A 22,967-nucleotide genomic window follows, 5' to 3' on the forward strand; every position below is an offset into this window, starting at 1 on the left:
CATTCAGATGAAGACGTTTATTCTCAGCAAGGAAAGGAAAGTTTAGGACCTGGTATACTTGAGATGCCCTAATGTAGCTACCAGGTACACGTGAATTGGCCAATTTATGCGCTAAACGCGCTCATTTTTTCATATTTCTAGTGCAGTAATGCAGTTCAATTTTCATGTTTGCATGTTTTAGCATCTCAGTGTGCTGCCTTATGAATTGAAATTGGTATGCAAACGGCTATGGTAGATCTGAAGCTTCTCACCTCAGCTCTATTCTCTGCCCAGCACTGTCTCCTACTGTCTGACTGCCTCTATGTGGTGTGACTTCAGGCACAGGAGCGGTCAGTGAAGCAGGAGGCAGCGCTGGCTGGGGAATGGAGTAGGCATCACAGGATCGAGATCTTCAGCCTCATTTACATATAAATTCAAACACCAATTTCTCAGTAACTGAGAAAGGGGATGGTCATGTAATGGTCTGTACTTGTCTTTGAAAGAGCTACACATGCATATAAACATTTAGGCCATGTTCACACAGTGCGTTTTTTACCGCGGAAACGCAGCGGTTTTGCCGCTGCGGTTCCGCGGCTGTTTTCCATGCAGGGTACAGTACACTGTAAAAACAAAATCCAGCTCACCATACCGACATTCCCAGGAGCTCGGAGCACGGAACCGCTGTGTCAGGGCGTGGACGAACAGGAAAGAGAAGGAGATCCACCTCAACGAAATAGTGAAAAATCCATAATTTATTTCACTTAAAATATAGTGAAAGGACAAAACATCGGCATACAGAAAAAATTATAAAAACAAGGTCAACGCGTTTCCGGTGACTAAGCACCCTTAATCATGATTAAGGTCACCGGAAACGCGTTGACCTTGTTTTTATAATTTTTTCTGTATGCCGATGTTTTGTCCTTTCACTATATTTTAAGTGAAATAAATTATGGATTTTTCACTATTTCGTTGAGCTGGATCTCCTTCTCTTTCCTACAGTACACTGTACCCTATGGAAAACAGGACCCACTGTGCACATGGTCCTGAATTGAAAAAAAAAAAACCGCACTGATTAGCTGCGGTAAAAGAGAAGTACCATGTCACTTCTTTTTGTAAAACAGCAGCGGTTCTGCACCCATAGACCTCCATTGTGAGGTGAAAGCCGCAGTAAAACCCGCAGATTAAAAAAATATCTGCGGGTTTTACTGCGGTTTGTGGCGCAGAACTGCTGCAGTGTGGCTGCCCCCCAGTGCCCCAATCCCACCCCCCCATGCTCCGATGCCACCCCCCCGTGCTCCGACGCCCCCCCCGTGCCCCCATCTCCCCCCATCTCCCCCCCTTATACTTACCCGGTCCCGTTGTCCGTCCGGCCGTCTTCTCCCTGGGCGCCGCCATCTTGCAAAATGGCGGGCGCATGCGCAGTGCGCCCGCCGAATCTGCCGGCCGGCAGATTCGTTACAAAGTGCATTTTGATCACTGAGATATAACCTATCTCAGTGATCAAAATAAAAAAAAATAGTAAATGACCCCCCCCCCCCCCATGTCACCCCCATAGGTAGGGACAATAAAAAAATAAAGAATTTTTTTTTTTTTTTTTTTTTTCACCAAGGTTAGAATAGGGGTAGGGTTAGGGGTAGGGTTAGAGGTAGGGTTAGGGGTAGGGTTAGGGGTAGGGTTAGGGGTAGGGTTAGGGTATTTTCAGCCATTTTAACCCTAAAAAAATTCCTAGAAAACACACAGACTCTGGCTAGAAAACTGCATCAAAAAACGCATCAAAAAACGCATCAAAAAAAGGACCAAAAAAAGGACCTGCGTTTTCTGCCAAGAGCTGCAGTTTTTTAAAAAACAGTCCTGAAAAAAAAAGGATGGAAATCAGGAACGTGTGAACACACCCTAAATCTCATAATATCCTTAGGTTAATGTTTTTACTCTTCATAATCCTTAAAACAGCAAGTAATTTTCTGATGACACATTCTCTTTATGTTTAGTTATATGGATTTGGATTGGCAGAAGGTTTTTTTTTTCCTTAAATTTAAAATTAATTTTCTACGTGCCCTTTATTTTTCAAATATTGTGCCTCCATAAAAATGGTAATAAAAGGCCTTTGAGGCATGTCACAGTGAAGTATTTTTAAACCCCCACCCCCATTTCCCCTGTACATTTACCTGTATTATTTAAACTGCGCTGTGTGAACCCGTTTAACAGACTACGTTACACTGCGGCATAACGCAGTGTAACGTAGTCCGTTAACGCCGCCATTACTTTCAATGAGTGACAGACCCGAGACGCAGGCTGCAGCGTTTCCGGGTCAGTCAGTGCTAGCTCACTGCTAGTGCAGATGGAGCTAGCAGATGCTCCATCTGCGCTAGCGCACTGCCAAAGTCGGCACTTGCGTTAGTGCAGTCCGTTTAACAGATTTGTTGAACGGACTGCACAACGCAAGTGTGAACCTAGCCTAACTGGAGCTGGTATATAAGGGAAAAGCAAACTCTTGACTGCATAACAGGGCTAACTGAGCCTCCTGGGACTCAGCAGCTCGCGTTCCATCCAGTGACCCATCGATTACATGATCACTAGGTCAGGAGGAGAAAGCACTGTTAGCATGTCCTATACACAGTGCGGTGTATGCAGCGATCGGGAAAGGCAGAGACTCTGACTTCCATACAGGTCGCTCAGCCATGTTTGACAGAATGTCACTTCAGAGTAGAATGCGGACCGCCCAGATGTTTAAAGTCCTTGTTTTTTTTCTTGACATGTTCCCCTTCAGAAACGACACTAAGAAACCATGTTCATAAACAAGTTTAACACATACTAACGTGATTGGATGCAAATCAGCAATTCCTCCTTTGTAACAAAACTGGCTGCAGTAATGAGAGACTAATAAGCCTGCCTCAAGGTCACACCTAACCCCTTAGAATTCCAAACCAGAAATGGAAGAAATCCGGAAGTAGTCAACTTCTTTGTTCTCTGTATGATCCCTGTCTATACATCCCTGACACAAAAAATTTACGAAGCTTAAGTGAACACTAGAATTATGGTAAAAAAAAACCGACAAAACACAATGGGGTCTATTCATGTAGCGCACGCCAGTCTCGATGAGTTGGAGTACACTGATCTGATTCACTAATCGCCACTTAAAGTGCACCTGTCAGCAGTTTTGGCTGATATAAGATACGGCCATCGTCTTTCAGGGCTTATATACAGCATTCTATAATGCTGTATATAAGCCCCCAACCTGACCTGGAAGAACTGAAAAATAAGTTTTATTATACGCACCTGCACGGCGGTCCGGTCCAACGGGTGTTTTGGCATAGAGATGCAAAAGTCATAGTTACTCACCGATAACGGTGTTTCTCAGAGCCCATGACCGCACCACGGAGAGAGGGGATCCGCCCTTCAGGGTCAGGAAACCTACAGATAAAAGGGCGGTACCTCTCCCTCGCATCAGGTGGTTTACAGAGCATCAGAGGACCTCCAGGTTAGTGACAACAAAAATATATACACATTATAGTATTGCTTATCAGAGAAGGAACCCCGTGCCTATATTGGATTATATAATGTACATAAAAATGTGCTCACCGCACTCGTGATGGGAGGGAATAAGCAGGTGCTGTCATGGGTTCTGAGAAACACCGTTATCGGTGAGTAACTATGACTTTCTTAGTCTCCCATGACAGCACAAGGGAGAGAATTTCAGAGAATGGAAGCTTAGGGAGGGACCACAGCCTGAAGGACTTTTCTACCAAAGGTCAAATCAGATGTAGAGTTTAAATCTAATCTGTAGTGTCTAAAGAAGGTCGAAGGTGATGACCAGGTGGCCGCCTGGCAGATTTGTTCTATAGATACCTGTGACTTCTCTGCCCATGAGGTCGGTATAGCCCTTGCAGAATGAGCTTTTAGACCATCCGGGATTGTGTTCCACGTGGATGAGTAAGCCAGGGTTATCGCTTCCTTTATCCACCTTGCCAGGGTACCTTTGGATGCTTTAAGGCCCTTCCTTGGTCCCTGAAAACAGACAAAAATCCTTCCTTCCTACAGCTCTTGGTGGATTCTAGGTACTGGACTAGGCATCTTTTTGACATCTAGAGTGTGGAATTCCTCCTCTTTATTTCTGGAATTAGGGCACAAGGAAGGAAGGACTACTCCTTGGGACCTGTGGAACCGAGATGCCACTTTGGGTAAATATGCTGGGTCAAGTTTTAATATCACCCTGTCATGTAGAATCTTCTTGAATGGGGATGTTGCCGAAAGTGCCTGAATGTCACTCACCCTACGGGCTGGTGTTAAGGCTACTAGTAGTATGGTTTTTAAGGGGGTCTGTATTGACTTAAATGGAGGAACTGTTAGGGTAGATAGGACCAAGTTCAGATCCCAGGATGGTAGTTTTTGGCTGACCAACGGTTTAGATCTTCATGCCGCTTTGATGAATCTTGCTACCCAAGGGTTACAATATCCTGGTTAAAAAGTGCACCTAGAGCTGCCACCTGAACTTTTAAGGTGCTTACCGCTAGACCCTTCTCTGGGCCTTTTTGCAAAAATTCAAGAATATCCGTAATTGAGGCACCATCCTGGGTCTTTACCTTGGAGATGGATTAGAATTTCCTCCAAGTTTTGCCGTAGGTTCTAGTGGTAACTGGTTTTCTACTCTTTTGTAGTGTAGAGATCAGTTCGTCTGAGAACCCCAACCCTGAGCAGCGACCTTTCAAATTGCACACTTAAATGGAGGTTCGCTGCTTGAGGGTGTAATAATTGTCCTTGGGACAGGAGGTCAGGGATGTCCAGTAGGTGATGATTAGTATTATCAGCCAAGAAAACCAGGTTCTCTTCTGTCAGAATGGGGCTATCCGTAGATGGTGACTTGTTTGCTGCAGCCAATCTGCTGCGCTGTGTGGAGTGGTTACTGGAACAGCTGCTCCTCTTTTGTCTTTTGGTCCATCCTGCTGTTTATAATGACGTTTCTGCTGTCGTTTAAGCTGGTGCTGTTGTTGCTCCTCCTGGAGCTGCTCATCGCTGCCTTCCATGGTAGTGGAGACCACATGCAGCAGGAGCTGTCTGCATCGGTCTCCTTTTAAATTTGCCGCTCTGCTGCGTTCTCTATGGCCACGCCCCGCCCCACATGTGTTTGGTGAAGAGAGCGCTACTGCACATGCACCCGCCCCGGGACCCGGAAATTGAGCTCCACCTCTGGAGCGGCAGCCATCTTGGTGCACCTCATGTACACGTTGCCGGCGCGTGTACTCCTGGGAACTCCGGGTGCCCCATCTCCACTTTGGAGCGGCAGCTGCGCTCCTCACCCACGCACCCTGAAGGATCCATCAGTCCCAGTGGTGGCGTCCTCAAGTATCGGAACAATAGTGGCAGGAGCCTCCTCGCTGCCGAACCCCGACTGCCCAGCCCTGGCCCTCTTCATCCAGATGACATCTTCGTGCAGGTACCGCACTGAAGGTTCCCCGTCAGGGACAGGAAACCAACTGATGCGAGGGAGAGGCATCACCCTTTTATCTGTAGGTTTCCTGTCCCTGAAGGGCGGATCCCCTCTCTCCGTGGTGCTGTCATGGGAGACTTAGGAAACATTCAGTGGTTAGAGACCATCCATATTAAAAGGTCACCTTGACGTGGTTGGGTGGATCTTCTTCCTCATTTAATTCTAAAATAAAACTTCACATTCTAGTGACAGGAAATCAGCAGGGTTCTATCGTAAGAATTTCTAAAACACGCCGAAGAAAAACTGTGGAATGTGAAAACTGATGTAAACTCTAGCAAAGAAAAGTAGAGTTTACCTCTAAATCATAACACAAATGAGATCCATCCAACGGGTTGTCTCATCAAGGCTCCATACACCGTAAAACTATGTTCAATCGACCAGAACGAACTCCTGCTCTATCAGCGGAAATCTATATATTACATGGACAACTATTTATATGGACGATTGCCATGTAATACTACATGCCTGGTTGAAAAAGAAAACAAAAAACAAACAAACAAAAAAAAAACAAAACAGAAAAGTCTTGCTGGTTGCAGCTTAAAATAAGCAGATTGCCAACGGTGCCAGACCCACTGATCTCGACTGACTGCAGTGTCTCCTTACTAAACGAGGGTGTCGCTGATGCCACCACATGTATCCTGGTAAGTCAAGCGTCAGTCACACAAGTGTATACATAAAATGTAGCCTTTGCCTCATTAGAAAATATCTGATGTTCCAGACAAACAGGTCCAAGTTATGGTTTTCAGCAGAAAATTTACTATAAGCCTTTGAGCAAGATAATATGAAGCCTTTCTGTTGAAGAAAAATAATTTGAATCAACCAACAGTGCCAATAATTACTGTGATTTTTCATTCCATTCAAATACAAGAAGGAAGAACACTAAATAACGCTCTTATACATGCACTATGTCAGAGACAGACAACTAGTGTAAAAAGAAATTAAATATGAGGAGAACTTGAGTCATAATTCGTGATGAGCGAATATACTCGTTACTCGAGATTTCCCAACCACGCTCGGGTGTCCTCCAAGTATTTTTTAGTGCTCGGAAATTGAGTTTTTATTGCCGCAGCTGAATGGTTTACATCTGTTAGCCAGCATAAGTACATGTGGGGGTTGCCTGGTTGCTAGGGAATCCCCACATGTACTTATGCTGGCTAACAGATGTAAATCATTCAGCTGCGGCACTGAAAAATAAATTTCCGAGCACTAAAAAATACTTGGAGGACACCCGAGCGTGCTCGGGAAATCTCGAGTAACGAGTATAATCGCTCATCACTAGTCAATGTATCTCAAAATTTAAATATTTTATTTATTGTAGATATTTACCACAGACTAAATACAAATACAAATAATAGGATATCATAAAATAGTGTGATCCCAAAAAAAAAAAAAAAAAAAAAGAGTATTAACAGTCACAGGGTGGATCAGGACAACATATTATGCTAAATAATAGCATATACATGTAGAAAGCAATAAGCAATATAACTTAAACAGGTAGGACAATCAGTCACTTGTTTGTACCAAGACTAATCTGTTCCACCTATAACTGTCACTGTCACCATGTTTAGTGCCAACATAAATTGTAATGGTTTTTAGCAATGCATCAGACATAAGTAGCATAAGATATGTATCAATAAATCAAGGGTTAAATACCCATATTGCAAGGGGACGCCCCCTTGAGGAAGCGAGTCTTTATACTTGTGAAACATACGTCGGGTTTGCGGTCACATCGGGGACAAGAGGAGACACTATGGGTAAATAACCCTTGATTTATTGATGCATATCTTATGCTACTTATGTCTGATACATTGTAATGCTTTTTAGCAATGCATGCTAGCACTAAACATGGTGACGGAACTGATTAGTCTTGGTACAAACAAGTGACTGATTGTCCTACCTGTTTAGGTTACATTGCTTATGTGCATTGCTTTCTAGATGCATATGCAATTATTTTGCATAATATGTTGTCCTGATCCACCCCGTGACTGTTACTACTTTTTTGGGATCACACTATTTTATGATATATTATATGCATTTGTATTTACTCTGTGGTAAATATCTACCCTTAACAAAATATTATTTTGAAATACATTATGACTCAAGTTCTCATATTTAATTGATCTTTTTGAGTCTGTATTTTTTTTATATCTTTGATTGTATGTATATATACTGGTGACCTATATAATTAGTGTAAAAAGAAGCAGGTCACCGAGCATTGGGGTGTAGTGAAATGACCCTTACACATTGGATAAAAGAGCATTGGGAAAAAAATATCCAATGACAAAAGCCAAATAAAGGGAGTTTCCAAGTAGTGGACAACCCATTTAATTGACTACAGTCTTTGGATATGTTTTTATTTTATTTTATTTATTTTGAAATTAAAGAATTAACCCCTTAGCGACCGCCGATACGCCTTTTAACGGCGGCCGCTAAGGGTACTTAAACCACAGCGCCGTTAATTAACGGTGCTGTGGAAAAAGTGAATAGCGCCCCCCAGAGGCCGATTTTCTCTGGGGTCTCGGCTGAGACCCCAGAGAACATGATTCGGGGTTTTTTTAACCCACCCCGCATTTGCGATCGCCGGTAATTAACCGTTTACCGGCGATCGCAAAAAAAAAAAAAAAAACGCGATCTCTTTAAAGGGACTCTGTCACCTGAATTTGGCGGGACTGGTTTTGGGTCATATGGGCGGAGGTTTTGGGTGTTTGATTCACCCTTTCCTTACCCGCTGACTGCATGCTGGCTGCAATATTGGATTGAAGTTCATTCTCTGTCCTCCATAGTACACGCCTGCGCAAAGCAATCTTACCTTGTGCAGGGATGTACTATGGAGGACAGAGAATGACCTTCAATCCAATATTGCAGCCAGCATGCAGCCAGCAGGTAAGGAAAGGGTGAATCAAACACCCGAAAACTCCGCCCATATGACCCAAAACCAGTCCCGCCAAATTCAGATGACAGGTTCCCTTTAATTTCTCTGTCCTCCGATGTGATCGCACATCGGAGGACAGAGAAAAGGGGTCCCAGGTGGCCCCTCAATACTCACCTATCTCCCCCGATGCTCCTCGTGTCTCCCGGTGGGCGCCGCCATCTTCAAAATGGCGGGCGCATGCGCAGTGCGCCCGCCGGCCGGCACCGGGAGAATCTTTGGGTTCTCGGCTGCCGGGGGTAGCCGAGACCCCAAAGAGCATGATCGGGGTCGGTTTTACCGACCCCTGTTTTGCGATCGCCGGTAATTAACTGTTTACCGGCGACCGCAAAAAAAAAAAAAAGTAAAGTGTAATTCTCTGTCCTCTGATGTGATCGCACATCAGAGGACAGAGAAATAGGGGGATTTGGGGACCCTACAATACTCACCTGTGTCCCTGGATCCTCTTGCTGCTCCTCCTGGCCGCCGGCAGAAGAAAATGGCGGGCGCATGCGCAGTGCGCCCGCCATCTGTCTCCATCTGCCGGCCGGCAGGAGAACAGCAGTTGGGGCTAAAATTAGGGGTAGGGTTAGGGCTAGGGTTAGGGTTGGGGCTAAATTTAGGGTTAGGGTTGGGGCTAAATTTAGGGTTAGGGTTGGGGCTAAATTTAGGGTTAGGGTTGGGGCTAAATTTAGGGTTAGGCTTCTTTCACACTTGCGTCGGTACGGGGCCGTCGCAATGCGTCGGCCCGACATACCGACGCACGTTGTGAAAATTGTGCACAACGTGGGCAGCAGCTGTAGTTTTTCAACGCATCCGCTGCCCAATCTATGTCCTGGGGAGGAGGGGGCGGAGTTACGGCCACGCATGCGCGGTCAGAAATGGCGGATGCGACGTACAAAAAAAAAACGTTTCATTGAACGTTTTTTTTGTGCCGACGGTCCGCCAAAATACAACTGATCCAGTGCACGACGGACGCGACGTGTGGCCATCCGTCACGATCCGTCGGCAATACAAGTCTATGGGCAAAAAACGCATCCTGCGGGCACATTTGCAGGATCCGTTTCTTGTCCAAAACAACGGATTGCGACGGAATGCCAAATGACGCAAGTGTGAAAGTAGCCTTAGGGCTAGGGTTAGGGCTAAAGTTAGGGCTAGGGTTGGGGCTAAAGTTAGGGTTAGAGCTGGGATTAGGGTTAGGGTTTGGATTAGGGTTGGTATTAGGGTTAGGGTTGGCATTAGGGTTACGCTTGGGATTAGGGTTAAGGTTAGGGTTGTGATTAGGGGTGTATTGGGATTAGGGTTAGGTTTGAGGTTAGGGTTGGGATTAGGGGTGTATTGGGATTAGAGTTAGGTTTGAGGCTAGGGTTGAGATTAGGATTAGGGGTGTGTTGGATTTAGGGTTTTGATTAGGGTTATGGTTATGGTTGACATTAGGGTTGTTTTGGGGTAAGGGTTGTGATTATGGTTAGGGTTAGTGATTAGGATTATGGATCAGGTTGGGATTAGGGTTAGGGGTGTGTTGGGGTTAGGGTTGGAGCTAGAATTGGGGGGTTTCCACTGTTTAGGTACATCAGGGGGTCTCCAAACACGACAGCCAATTTTGCGCTCAAAAAGTCAAATGGTGCTCCCTCCCTTCTGAGCTCTGCCGTGCGCCCAAACAGTGGGTTACCCCCACATATGGGGCATCAGCGTACTCGGGATAAATTGGACAACAACTTTAGTGGTCCAATTTCTCCTGTTACCCTTGTGAAAATAAAAACTTGGGGGCTACAATATCTTTTTTTGTGGAAAAACAAATATTTTTTCTTTTCACGACTCTGCATTCTAAACTTCTGTGAAGCACTTGGGCATTCAAAGTTCTCACCACACATCTAGATAAGTTCCATGGGGGGGTCTAGTTTCCAAAATGGGGTCACTTGTGGGGGATTTCTACTGTTTAGGCACATCAGGGGCTCTCCAAACGCGACATGGCGTCCGATCTCAATTCCAGCCAATTCTACATTGAAAAAGTAAAACGGCACTCTTTCTCTTCCAAGCTCTGCGGTGCGCCCAAACAGTGGTTTACCATAACATATGGGGTATCGACGTATTCAGGAGAAATCGCACAACAACTTTTGTGGTCTAATTTCTCCTGTTACCCTTGTGAAAATAATTTGTGGGCGAAAAGATCATTTTTGTGTAAACAAAAGCGATTTTTTATTTTCACGGCTCTACGTTATAAACTTCTGTGAAGCACTTGGGGGTTTAAAGTGCTCACCACACATCTAGATAAGTTCCTTAAGGGGTCTAGTTTCCAAAATGGTGTCACTTGTGGGGGGTTTCCACTGTTTAGGCACATCAGGGGCTCTCTAAACGTGACATGGCGTCCGATCTCAATTTGAGCCAATTGTGCATTGAAAAAAATCAAACGGCGCTCCTTCACTTCTAAGTTCTGCGGTGCGCCCAAAAAGTGGTTTACCCCCACATATGGGGTATTGGCGTATTCAGGAGAAATGGCATAACAAAATTTATGGTTACATTTCTGTTTTTACACTTGTGAAAATAAAAAAATGGTTCTGAATTAAGATGTTTGCAAAAAAAAGTTAAATGTTCATTTTTTCCTTCCACATTGTTTCAGTTCCTGTGAAGCACGTAAAGGGTTAATAAACTTCTTGAATGTGGTTTTGAGAACCTTGAGGGGTGTAGTTTTTAGAATGGTGTCACACTTCATTATTTTCTATCATATAGACCCCTCAAAATGACTTCAAATGTGATGTGGTCCCTAAAAAAAAAAAATGGTGTTGTAAAAATGAGAAATTGCTGGTCAACTTTTAACCCTTATAACTCCCTAACAAAAAAAAATTTTGTTTCCAAAATTGTGCTGCTGTAAAGTAGACATGTGGGAAATGTTATTTTTTAACTATTTTTCGTGACATATCTCTCTGATTTAAGGGCATAAAAATACAAAGTTTGAAAATTGCAAAATTTTAAAAATTTGCCATATTTCCGTTTTTTTCATAAATAATCGCAAGTAATATCGAAGAAATGTTACCACTAACATGAAGTACAATATGTCACGAAAAAACAATCTCAGAATCAGCGGGATCCGTTGAAGCATTCCAGAGTTATAACCTCATAAAGTGACAGTGGTCAGAATTGCAAAAATTGGCCTGGTCATTAAGTACCAAATTGGCTCTGTCACTAAGGGGTTAAAGTAGGACCCCGTTGAAAATAAAAAAAATACATATACTCACTTTCCTCACTGGCACTGTGTCTGCTGCCACCTGTGTGACACTAATGCCATGGCCGTGCTGCAGACAGTCAATGGCCCCTAGTGGGCTCACACCTTTATTGGATGCCAATTTCGTCCAAGAGTAGTGTGAGCAAAGCAGCCCATTAGGGGCCACAGAGGTCGTGTGATATAAAATTGTCCAGTGAAAGTCAGCAGATGCTGCGCCAGAGAGGCTAGAGCATAAGCTGTTTTTATTTTCAGTGCTGTCCTGTTTAATAGTGGACAACCCCTTTAAAATGGACTTCTTGTAGATACAGCTACACAAACACTAGAACACGAAGACTGTTTTACTAAACATCTTCCACAGTTACTAAGACCTTCAGAAAAACAAGTAATATAACATACGGTAATAATCCGGTACACTACTCCAAGAAGGAAGCAGATTAAAAAAAAATCCAGTTGCCACACAAGGTGCACAACAGTTTTTTTATTTTACTACTCCTCAATTTTAATGAAATCAGTTTACACAGATATGTGCCAGAATATTGCCACAAAGTATGCCAAAAAAACAGGCACAACCACTTTAAGGGCATGTGCACACGTCAGGATTTCTTGCAGAAATTTTCCTGACAAAAACTGGACATTTCTGTCAGAAATCCGCATGTGTTTTTTTTCGCATTTTTCATGCGTCTTTGGTGCGTTTTTTTCCAAATGCATAGAATAGCGGGAAAAACGCAGAAAATCCGCAGAGTTAATGAACATGCTGCTGTTTTTACCGCGATGCGTTTTTTTCGGGGAAAAAATGCATTAATGTGCACAAAACATGCAGAATGCATTCCAAATGATATGATGCATATTGTATGCGTTTTTAATGAGTTTTTATCGCGAAAAAACCTGAACGTGTACACATACCCTAAAAGATTTGGGCCATTATGCAGATTTTAGCTTTGAACAGAAATATGCCCAAAACTGAATGGGATACACAATGCTCCTTGTAATCTTTATCAAGGAGACCATCAGGGCAAACATTGCCAGGTTTCCATAGTAACCCTCCGACAGGCTCCACTGGAGCGTACAAGGCCCAAGTCTACCATCTGCATGACTGTTACGTTAGAGTCATCGCTCACTGCAACACCCCGCATCAACACCGAGGGTAAAGTCGCTATTCTGGCCACAAGTCTGACTTTTGATTGCACTTTGGCAGCTTTCCATTCCCATTTTATTATCTTTACAGTAAACAGTTCACAGGTGTGAGAAATTCACACCCAATTCAATAAAGATATCTACAGTCAAAGTATCAGCATGTAAAGACAACGTTTCAGAGTCATCAGCATCACCGCAAATCTGGAAAATTCAGCACTGAAAGATATATTCTATTACTAACATATCAAGTGCTAAATTTGGGACATTTAAGCGGCACCCTTTTAATACCCACCAGTGGGGTTCAGGTGTGACTCCTTTTGGGCATGGTTTTGCCAACCTCCACATTTTTTTGGTTTTACATAGTAACATGGTAACATAGTTAGTAAGGCCGAAAAAAGACATTTGTCCATCCAGTTCAGCCTATATTCCATCATAATAAATCCCCAGATCTACGTCCTTCTACAGAACCTAATTGTATGATACAATATTGTTCTGCTCCAGGAAGACATCCAGGAAGACATCCAGGTTTTGATTTTGAGAATGGGGCCACAGACCACCTCAGACTGCATGTGGGATTGCAACGCAGGCCAATTCGCTTCACTGGAGTAGCGCAAAAATATTGCAAGTTTTGGCCTTTACAAGCCAATCTGAGCTAGTTACGCCAACATATGCATAGCAACGGGCAGGACAGGACTTGGTCTGGCTGGTGTAGATTTCTGGCAACAGCACATGCTGGGTATCAAATGCAGGGCTGGCGTCAGCACCCGGGGACCTGTCGAGACGAGGGGGCCCATTCACGATACGGTATACTGAGGCTCTGGGGGGCCCCCTGCAGGCAGGGCCGGCGTTAGCTGCCTAGGCCCCCCGCTCCACCAGGGGCCCTCAGCTAGCGGAACATCACGCGTTGCTCCGGGGGTCTCAGGGAAGCCCACAGGGAGCCCCCTCCCTGCGCGATGCTTCCCTATACTGCTGGCACACCGCGATCATGTTTGATCGAGGTGTGCCGGGGGTTAATGTGCCGGGGGCGGTCCGTGACCGCTCCTACCACATAGTGCCGGATGTAAGCTGCGATAGTCAGCTGACACTGGCCGCAATCCCCCCGTGAGCGCGGCCGATCGCGTATGACGTACTAGCCCGTCGGTGGTCATACGGGCCCACCCCACCTCGACGGGATAGTACGTCATATATCAGAAAGGGGTCAACCATGTTCACATTTGCCCTCACTGTTTTTGCTCCACTAATATTCATTCTCCTTCGCTTACCCCAAACCCCTGCACCCTCAAGCCACATAATTATCTCCCCTCTCCCTCCCCCCCACCTCGCTTCATCCGCAGACCTGCTCTTTAACTTCAGACCTCACCTATTAAAATATAATATAAGCAGATCACTCCTTCACCCACCTGCTTTCCCATTCTCTGATCATTCTCACTGTTGGCAACATACCCCCCCAATCCTGCCCCCCCCCCCCACCTCATACATCTCACTAATCCTCACCCCTATCCTTCTCATACTATGAGAAACTACCGCAACCCCTCACACTTAAAATCTGTGCCACTGACCCCATCACCCTGCTTCCTCTCTGGGGCACTTTGGAATGCCCGCTCTGTCTGTAACAAGCTCCACGTGATCCACAATCTCTTAACTTCCTGCAACCTTTCCTTCCTGGCAATCACCGAGACCTGGCTGGCGCCCCCTGACACAGCCTCCTCTGCTGCACTGAGTTACGGTGGCCTCTACTTTACCCACACTCCTCGCTCTGACAACAGACATGGAGTGGGTTTCCTTATTTCTAAAAACTGCTACTTCAGCCCTATGCAACCCCCACCCTCCCTTATCCTCCCTTCTTTCGAGGTTCACTCTGTCCGTATCTACTCTCCCTCTAATCTCCAAATGGCTGTCATACCGACCACTGGGCTCAGCCACTGCCTTCATCGACCAATTCTCCACCTGACTTCTTCACTTTCTCTCTGCTGACATCCCCACCATCATAATGGGCGAATAATATCTCTACTGACATCTGCCAGCCAGCAGCCTCCAAGCTCCTGGCCCTTACTTTATCCTTTGGACTTCCACAGTGGTTCTCCACAGCCACACACGCAGACGGAAATACACTAGAACTCATCTTCACCCGCCTCTGTTCCTTATCTAATCTCACAACCTGTCCCTTCCCCCTATCTGACCATCATCTACTCACCTTCTTATCCTTGTCCTCCTCACCTGCCCCCCATGTCCAGCCACTACCACATCCTCACAGAAACCTTGCACATCTAGACATTCACAGACTCAGACTCTTCTATCCCTGTCCTCCATATCCTCACTCAACGACATGGACAGTGCCACCGCTTTCTATAACTCCACCCTCACATCAGCCATAGACTCAGTCGCCCCTCATCAATGGCAAAGTGCGACAAATCAATAGGCAACCCATGCATAACCTCACCCAAAAACTCCGACAAGCATCCAGGGTCACGAAGCGGCATTGGAAAAATAACCCGCCTGCTAGGCGACTTCACTGCTTTTAAACAAGCTACACTTGCCTTCAAACTACTCCTCACTTCTGCTAAACAGACCTATTTCACTAACCTTGTATCTTCATTATCATACAACCCAAAACAACTGTTCAGCACATTTAACTCTCTCCCCCGCCCATCACTGCCTCCTCCAACTCCCCTCATCTCTTCTGAGGAGTTTGCCACCTACTTCAAAAACCAGATCGATCAAACAAGGCAAACCTTTACTGTTCCATCACCCAAACCGCTTCATATACCAGACCTCTGCCCTTCCCTCTCCAATATAACTGAAGGAGAACTTACTCACCTCCTTTCCAAATCACACCTCACCACCTGTGCACCTGACCCCATCCCTTCTCACCTGCTCGCCAACATGCTCATTCCAGCCCTAACCCATCTCTTCAACCTATTGCTATCTTCTGGTACCTTCTCTGCCTTCAAACATGCCACCATCACACCCATCCTCAAAAAAGGTAACCTGACCCAACTGCTATGCCCAGCTATCGCCCCACTGCCTACTACAGATTCTTTCTTCCCTTGACATCAAAAACCTTGCCCTGTCCTGGATTGCTTCATACCTTTCTGACCGAACATTTCCCACTCCCACACTACCTCCTCATTCCACCCTCTCTCTGTTGGAGTCCCTCAAGGCTCTATCCTAGGGCAGCTTCTTTTTCCCCATCTATACCCTTGGCCTAGGACAACTCAAAGTCCCATGACTTCCAGTACCACCTGTATGCAGATGACACTCAGATCTACCTCTCTGGCCCAGATGTCACCTCTCTGCTGTCCAGAATCCTGGAGTGTCTATCAGCCATATCCTCCTTCAACTCTCGCTTCCCAAAACTCAACATAGACAAAACTGAACTCCATCTTTCCCCCCATCTTGCGTATCTCCCCTACCTGATCTATTATGGTAAACTGCATCACGCTCTCTACTGCACCTGAAATCCGCTGCCTCGGGGTAACATTCAACCCTGCCCTGTCCTTGAAACCGCAAGTCCAAACTCTTGCCACCTCCTGTCGGTTCCAACTCAAAAATATTGCCAGAATCCGTCCCTTCCTCAGCCTACAATCTACTAAAACTCTTGTGCATGCCATCATCTCCCGCCTCGATTACTGCAACACCCTCCTCTGTGGCCTCCCCGATAACTCTTGCACCACTCCAGTCTGTCCTTAACTCTGCTGCCCGGCTAAACCACCTATCCTCGCTACGCCCCGTTTCTCCTCTCTGCAAATCCCTCCACTGGGTCCCAATTACCCAACGAATCCAGCTCAAACTACTAACACGGATCTACAAAGCCATCCACAACCTGTCCCCTCCCTATATCTCTGAACTAATCTCACAATATCTTCCCTCACGTAATCTTCGATCCTCCCAAGACCTCCTACTCTCCTCCACACTTATTCGTTCCTTACACAACCGCCTCCAAGATTTCTCCCGAATATCCCCCATCCTCGAACTCCACGCCCCAACGCGTCTGATTATCCACCACCCTCAGATCCTTCAGATGGAACCTGAAAATCCGCCTCTTCAGGAAAGCCTACAATAGAAATTCTGCCGCCTCACCACTGGCAGAGCTGCCGCCTCACGACAGCCAGAGCTGCCGCTCCCCCAATCTTTGTCTCTTCCCCATCATCCCGTAGAATGTAAGTCCGCAAGGACAGGGTCCTCTCCCCTCTGTACCAGTCTGTCAGTGTAAGTTTGTTTACTGTAAATGTTATCTATAACCCTGTACGTAACCCCTTTTCTCATGTACAGCACCATGGAATTAATGATGCTATATAAATAAATATTAATACTACGTGGCTGTGCTATATGCTACCCATTTTGCACTTTTACAAATGTTCTACATTAATACTTACTAATGTTTACTTTAAAAAGTTTTCCATTAAAAAATGGTCATTCAATGTATGCAGTTTTTGCTTCGCAGAAAGTTCGGCTAACAATAAAATGCCTACTGGTAACTGAGGAAAAGGGAGTAGGTCACAAACTGGCATATAAGGGGTTGACTTATATATAATATAAGGGGTTGACTTATATATAGCCCCTCTGCTGTATGGTATTGTAAAATTTACAATAGCGATCACTCATGTAAGAAGTGAAATCTGGCATTGTACTATACCTATATTTCTCTGCTGTATCTGTGCATCATGAATCGTGTGTGTTAAAGGGGGGAAGGGGGGGGGGGCACTAAGACTTTCGCCTGGGGCCCACAAAAACCTGGAACCGGCACTGATCAGGTGCTCAGTGTTTAATTAATCAAGCCACTGTACGCCAGGAAGTGCTTTATTAAGACTAAAAGATACCAAGCTCGTCTTAATGAATCACCCCCACATTGTTCAGACCAGTGATCCCCAACCTTTCTTAGCGCAAGAGCCACATTCTGCTGTGAAGGAGGGATGCAAGCCACATCCAGAGTACCCCCTGAGTAATGACATCCAGCTGCCACCTCCCCCAACAGTAGTGGCATCCAGAACCCCCATTTCAGGTATAATAGTCAAAGCGATTATAGAAATCACAGTCGGGCTGTATACTTGTATCCACCAAGCACTCCTAATCAGACTATCAAATCCAGCTTACCATACATTATTTATCTCTCCACAACCAAGGCCATTATATGTGCATCCCGATCTGCTCTCCTGTGGTGGATTACTCACAAAAGTCATCATTTGGAGACCTGCTCTTCACAGCCATATCCATTACCTGGAGATAAAGCACCAAGTTGGCAGGCAGCCATGAGCCACACATTACAGGCTCAAGAGCCACCCGAACCACAGGTTGGGCTCCCCTGCTTTAAGGTACCGTCACATTAAGCGACGCTGCAGCGATCTAGACAACGATGCCGATCGCTGCAGCGTCGCTGTTTGGTTGCTGAAGAGCGACTACATACTTACATTCGTGTCGCGTCCCCCGGCCTCAGCTTCCCTGCTCTGTGTAAGCGCTTGCCGGAAAGCAGACCGGTGACGTCACCGCTGTGCTTTGCTTTACGGCCGGCGCTGACACTGGGGGACGCAGGGAAGCCGACGCTGAGGAACGTGACAGGAATGTAAGTATGTAGTGTTTTTTTTTTAAATTTTACATTGGTAACCAGGGTAAACATCGGGTTACTAAGCGCGGTCCTGCGCTTAGTAACCAGATATTTACCCTGGTTACCAGTGAAGACATCGCTGGATCGGCGTCACACACGCCGATTCAGCCATGTCAGTAGGGAGATCCAGCGACGAAATAAAGTCCTGGACTTTCCCCAGCGACCAATGATCTCCCAGCAGGGGCCTGATCGTTGGTCACTGTCACACATAACGATTTTGTTAACGATATCGTTGCTACGTCACAAAAAGCAACGATATCGTTATGTGTGACGGTACCTTTAGACAGATGCTATAAGTGCAGTAGTTCAGGAAAACCGCAGTACATGGTTGATGACCACAAAGCTTTACTGTCAGCATGTGCTAGATTTATACGTAATACATTTAATGTTTTACTTTTCCCCTCCATTCAGAAGAATGTTCTGTTTTGTACACCGTGAAACATTAAAAAAAAAAAAAAAAAAAAGTGACAATTATTTTGCTGGAAATGATTTAACGGAGGTGCAACCGGAATATCTACTCCTAGTGTGCGCTTCCTGATTGTAGGCTTAATACAGGGGAATTCCACATTCACGTCCCACTCATCCGGCCTCACACTAAATACAATGCTCCATGACTTTCAAACCTACTGAGGGTGGGGTGATGGGAGGAAAAAAAGAAAATTGACAACATCCTATAATAAGTCAGATCATTAGTCATTACCATGTAGCAAGCAACCACACGTAAAGCAGAATCTACGCTATACAAGGAAGACTGGTCAATGTATCAAAATATCACAGAATCCATTAGCATCTGATTTGCAATATATACAAGGAAATTGTAGCGAAAAAAAAAAAAAACCAGAACAAGAGGCAACATTTAGAGCATGCCTGGACAGGTAGGAAGACTGGCAATCCTTACGTTTAGCTTTTGTGCTCTTGAATGTTTCCTGACTGGAGGGTTATAGGACCCTGCAAACACAACAAAAACAAAGTTACCTTGCACCAACTTGCATCAGGAATTAAGAAAACATGCAGAGAGAAAGAATACAGGTCAGACGGTTCTCGGCAGAACTTCGTCCTGTGTAAACGGCACCAGCACGGACAAGAACAATGGTAGCCTATGCACGCTGGGCGATCTATTACAGATCATTGGAAGTGTGTTGCTGGCCAAGGTCTGCCTATAGAAACAAGTCGATAAAATGACTTTATAAAATCAGCCAAGTACGTTTGACTCTGAAATGTGGCAATGTTAAAAAAAAAAAAAAAAAAAAGATATACGGTACTTTAATAGGGGTTGGGTACCTAGATCGCACTATAGACTAGTTGGATAGGTGGTCAGCAGACGAGGTGACGCCACCAAGGACCAGCCCGTCTCACTAGTCTACAGTACGGCTTGTTCCAACCTCATACAGAAGTCAGGTCACCAGAAAGTCCATAGTGCCTCATGAAATTTATCTAAAATGGTTCATACGTCGGAAATAAAAAATAGGCTTCTATAATTGCAATGTTTCTAACCAAATGTGTTGTAGTTTAAGATACAGACAAAATGTGAAGCTAAATATAGAAGGAGATTATGATACCATGCAACAGTAGAACTGCACTTTGATAGAAAGAACTGTATTGAATGGTCTCAAGAGTACTTATTGGTTGTTATGGAAACTCCAGCTAAATTTTAAATTTGTGAGTCACCTTTAGGATCTGACTAAAGCAAACAAATGCACAAATATAAAAAAACTAGATGATGGCCCGATTCTAACGTATCGGGTATTCTAGAATATGTAGGAGTATATAGCACAGGCTACGTACTATATTGCACAGTGACGTAGTATATAACACAACCGACGTAGTATACAACAGAGCTACGTAGTATTTAACACAGCGTACGTAGTATATAGCAGAGATACGTAGTATATAACACAGCCACGTAGTATATAACATAGCCACGTAGTATATAATAGCCACGTAGTGTATTGCACAGCTACGTAGTGTATTGCACAGCTACGTAGTATAATGGTCAGCCACGTATTATATAGCAGAGCCACGTAGTATATAACAGTCACGTAGTGTATTGCACAGCTACGTAGTGTATAACAGAGCCCACGCAGTATGTAACACAGCCCACATAGTATTTAGCAATGTGGGCACTATATGCGTGGTTAAAAAAGACTAATTTTTATTTTAACATATACTCACCTTCAGAAGGCCCCTTGAAGTCCTGGCGCCTGTGTGCGGTGCACGCGGCAGTTTCCGGTCCCAGGGTTGGTATGAGCGCAGGACCTGTGATGACGTCGCGGTCACATGACTGACGTCATGGCAGGTCCTTCTCGCATAGCCTCCTTGGCACCGGAACCTGCCGCTTGCACTGCCGAGGACAGCGTGCGATGTCGGAAGGTGAGAATAACCTTTTTTTATTATTATTTGTAACATTAGATCTTTTTACTATTGATGCTGCATACGCAGCATCAATAGTAAAAAGTTGGTCACACAGGGTTAATAGCTGCGTCAACGGAGTGCGTTACACAGCGGCATAACGCGGTCCATTAACGCTGCCATTAACCCTGTGTGAGGGCTGACTGGAGGGGAGTATGGAGCGGGCACTGACTGCGGGGAGGAAGGAGCGGCCATTTTGCCGCCGGACTGTGCCCGTCGCTGATTGCCACGACCAATCAGCGACTTGGATTTCCATGACAGACAGAGGCCGCGACCAATGAATATCCGTGATAGACAGAAAGACAGACACAGACGGAAGTGACCCATAGACAATTATATAGTAGATAAATAAGAAGCCGTCATGAGGCAAAAGTCACACCATTCTTACTCCTGGGATTACGGTTTGAGCCGACACCATTATACAGTAGCCAGATGATCTTGTCTTCATTCCACATACATGGATTTGGTACTAAATTGGTTGATTCATTTCTCTAGTGCCCAAGGAGATTTTTCTTTGACACCACCCAGTCTCATGTTGTATGTGCTACTGTGAGCCACCTGTGTAGCTACCATGTCCTGCAACATCACTTGACTCCACTCCCCCAGTAGCAGATCTTTATTTGCGTTCCCAAGGGCATTCAGAGAGGCAGAAAAGATATTAGGCTATGTCCCCACGTTCTGTAATCTGCATCACTTTGGACGCAGCATATGTCCGCTCCGTCCAAAGCGTTGACAACTTTTGAACACAGGCGATTCCGTGTGTTCAGTGAACCGTGCGGAATCACCGCATCCAATACATTGGACTGTTGATATTTATCTTGCGGAGACAGAGCTTCTCCGCAAGATAAGGACATACTGCGCTCTGGAAAGACGTGCCACATGTCTGTCTCCGCAGGGAAGCCAGAGGCGTCCATGCACATATAGTGGAAATGGGATTTCTTTAAATCCCATCCACTATGCTGTAACATCTGGCCTCTGCGGGTTGGACGCTGTGGATGTATGGAGCGTCCAACCTGAAGCGTTTACGGACCGTGGGAACATACCCTTAAGGATGAACCAGACTGCCGTATAACTCATGCGATGATTGTATCGCACTGCACACACTGGCCCGACACCTCTCCTGACCTGAGCAGAGCAAGACAGTATAATGTATTTCTATGCAGCTGTCAAGCTCAGGTCAGAAAAGCCGACAGCCAGTACGAGGTTTACGATGAGATTCTCACATGAGATATACGGCAGTCTGTCTCTGCCCTTAGGCAGTTAATCGCATGTCACTGCAGTTTCCATAATGCCAAAACTTTTCCTTCTTGGTGCTTACCAGACCATAGAACAGCAGAACTCTATGGCAGCTTCATATGGCACTGCTTCTGTGGTAAATACTCTACTAATGTAAATGAAGAATGTGATGGAGCATGCCACATTCCATATAAAATTCTGGTGAGAAAAGGCAGTTATGGTTTCCCAATACAACTGTTTCTCAAACGGAATAATTAATCCTTTAATGGTCAAATTAGCCATTCGAGTGAGGAGCGTAAAGAGTTAAAAGATTGTTCACTACTTTCTGATTGATGACTGATGAATGTGCAAACTCACCACTCTGCCTGACATCACTATTAAGTCAGAATGATCATGCAGAACAGTCTCCCCACTTGCACCAACGTTACGCTCTTCACCCCCCTGGAGACATGCAAGGTCTGCTTGGTACAGTTTTACACAGGCACCCCCAATCTACACGGGACCAGGGAGGCACGGGGAGGAGGATGTGACACAGTCGCTGTCGTGGCACCACACCGAAGCCAGTGAAAGAGCGCTGCCAGCCCGGTAGGACTGACACTAGTTTCTCCTTAGATAGAATCCTATTGACGTACCAGCTTATATCGGGCCAGAAACCAGCCCCGGTATCATGAAAAGTTGAACAGAATACAGACATGTGGATCGAGATAAAAGAGCAGCCCAAGGTTAAGTTACATATTTAATCTCCTTAAGGGAAATTAGACAATACACTATACATCTATATACATCATGGCTATACATATATAATGGTCATACATGCAAATACAACAGTGGTAGTACAGAAGATATAAGCAAATGGATTATGTCATTTGCCGATTTGATATTCGACTGTGTGCTGGGTCACATGGGGCATTGGCTGCTAGCTGGTTCCTAGTTCCTTCACAGAACATTACTTGACGTGGCCCCCTACTTTCGAAGTGAATCACAAGCATAA

The 22,967-nt window shown here is 45.2% G+C and overlaps 1 protein-coding gene across 2 annotated transcripts in view; it reads right to left on the bottom strand.

Annotated features, from left to right (window-relative positions):
* The window catches only part of RHOC (ras homolog family member C), a 79,387-nt gene that overhangs the window by 34,647 nt on the left and 21,773 nt on the right, over positions 1-22,967 (bottom strand). The window contains exon 2 of one of the 2 annotated variants that reach the window (XM_069761739.1): positions 19,230-19,279. The exons of the other annotated variant lie outside the window; for it this stretch is intronic. The gene's annotated coding sequence lies outside the window, so the exon portion shown is untranslated. The remainder of the gene's footprint in view (positions 1-19,229; positions 19,280-22,967) is intronic. 2 annotated transcript variants of the gene reach the window in all.

Source organism: Ranitomeya imitator, chromosome 3 (assembly GCF_032444005.1).
Source record: "Ranitomeya imitator isolate aRanImi1 chromosome 3, aRanImi1.pri, whole genome shotgun sequence".
NCBI classification, from domain to species: Eukaryota; Metazoa; Chordata; class Amphibia; order Anura; family Dendrobatidae; genus Ranitomeya; species Ranitomeya imitator.